This window comes from Triticum dicoccoides, chromosome 1B, assembly GCF_002162155.2.
Source record: "Triticum dicoccoides isolate Atlit2015 ecotype Zavitan chromosome 1B, WEW_v2.0, whole genome shotgun sequence".
Classification (NCBI taxonomy): domain Eukaryota; kingdom Viridiplantae; phylum Streptophyta; class Magnoliopsida; order Poales; family Poaceae; genus Triticum; species Triticum dicoccoides.
The window spans coordinates 456,424,506-456,426,723 of NC_041381.1; positions in this window are offsets into that span (position 1 = coordinate 456,424,506).

Here is a 2,218-nt window from a genome sequence, read left to right on the forward strand (position 1 = left end):
AACCCTCTCGGGAGCCAAATCCTCCCCCAGGCGGGGCTGGGGTGGGCCGAGTCCAGCGCTCGGCCCCTAGTGGGCTGGGGCAGCCCAAACAGCCCAGGTGGGCCAGACAGCCGGGGCGGGGTGGGGAATGATACGTCTCCAACATATCTATAATTTATGAAGCATTCATGCTATTTTATTATCTATTTTGAATGATTACGGGCTTTATTATACACTTTTATATTACTTTTGGGACTAACCTATTAACCGGAGGCCCATCCCATATTGCTGTTTTATTGCCTGTTTCAGTTTTTCGAAGAAAAGGAATATCAAATGGAGTCCAAACGAAATGAAACCTTCGGAAGCGTGATTTTTGGAACGAACATGATCCGGGAGACTTGGAGTACAAGCCAGGGAAGCTTCGAGGAGGCCAGGAGATAGGAGGGCGCCCCCCCGAGAGCGCCCCCCTGTCTCGTGGGCCCCTCGAGCCTCCCCCGACCGACTTCTTTCTCCTATATATTCCCTTATACCCTAAAACCATCGAATACGAAGTTAGATCGGGAGTTCCGCCGTCGCAAGCCTCTGTAGCCACCAAAAACATCTCGGGAGCCCGTTCCGGCACCCTGCCGGAAGGGGAATCCCTCACCGGTGGCCATCTTCATCATCTCGGCGCTCTCCATGATGAGGAGGGAGTAGGTCACCCTCGGGGCTGAGGGTATGTACCACTAGCTATGTGTTTGATCTCTCTCTCTCTCTCTCTCTCTCTCTCGTGTTCTCTCTATGGCACGATCTTGATGTACCGCGAGCTTTGCTATTATAGTTGGATCTTATGATGTTTCTCCCCCTCTACTCTCTTGTGATGAATTGAGTTTTCCCTTTGAAGTTATCTTGTCGGGTTGAGTCTTTAAGGATTTGAGAACACTTGATGTATCTCTTGCCGTGCTTATCTGTGGTGACAATGGAATATCACGTGATCCTCTTGATGTATGTTCTGGTGATCAACTTGCGGGTTCCGCCCATGAACCTATGCATAGGGGTTGGCACACGTTTTCGTCTTGACTCTCCGGTAGAAACTTTGGGGCACTCTTTGAAGTACTTTGTGTTGGTTGAATAGATGAATCTGAGATTGTGTGATGCATATTGTATAATCATGCCCACGGATACTTGAGGTGACAATAAAGTATCTAGGTGACATTATGGTTTTGGTTGATTTGTGTCTTAAGGTGTTATTCTAGTATGAACTCTATGATAGATTGAACGGAAAGAATAACTTCATGTTATTTTACTACGGACTCTTGAATAGATAGAACAGAAAGGATAACTTTGAGGTGGTTTCGTACCCTATCATAATCTCTTCGTTTGTTCTCCGCTATTAGTGGCTTTGGAGTGACTCTTTGTTGCATGTTGAGGGATAGTTATATGATCCAAGTATGTTATTATTGTTGAGAAAACTTGCACTAGTGAAAGTATGAACCCTATGCCTTGTTTCCTACCATTGCAATACCGTTTACGCTCACTTTTATTATTAGTTACCTTGCTGTTTTTATATTTTCATATTACAAAAACCTATATCTACCATCCATATTGCACTTGTATCACCATCTCTTCGCTGAACTAGTGCACCTATATAATTTATCATTGTATTGGGTGTGTTGGGGACACAAGAGACTCTTTGTTATTTGGTTGCAGGGTTGTTTGAGAGAGACCATCTTCATCCTACGCCTCCCACGAATTGATAAACCTTAGGTCATCCAATTGAGGGAAATTTGCTACTGTCCTACAAACCTCTACACTTGGAGGTCCAACAACGCCTACAAGAAAAAGGTTGTGTAGTAGACATTAGGGAGCAGACCCACACCAGGCCTCAGGACCAGTATCGGGTGGCCCAGACCAGGAACGGGCACCACGCACCTGGCTAGGGCATCCACAGCCGCCGCCGGCGCGGGCAAGGAGGCCGACGGACGGAGTGGGGAGCGAGGCGAGGCAGAGCGCCGGGGAGACGACGAGCAGCACAGCCTGGAGGAGCCGAAGAAAGCGATGAAGGGGCGGAAGGGGGATCACCTGGAGATCACGAGGGAGCCGACGCTCCCTGGCGGCGGTGGCGGCGGCGCGGCCGGCCGGGCCGAGGCGAGCCGGCCGGAGGGGCACCACGACGAGCGTGCGGGGCCAAAGTCGGCCCGGCCGGCGACAACCCAGCCGGCGGACCGGCGGCGACGGCGGCCAACCCCGGGACCCAAGG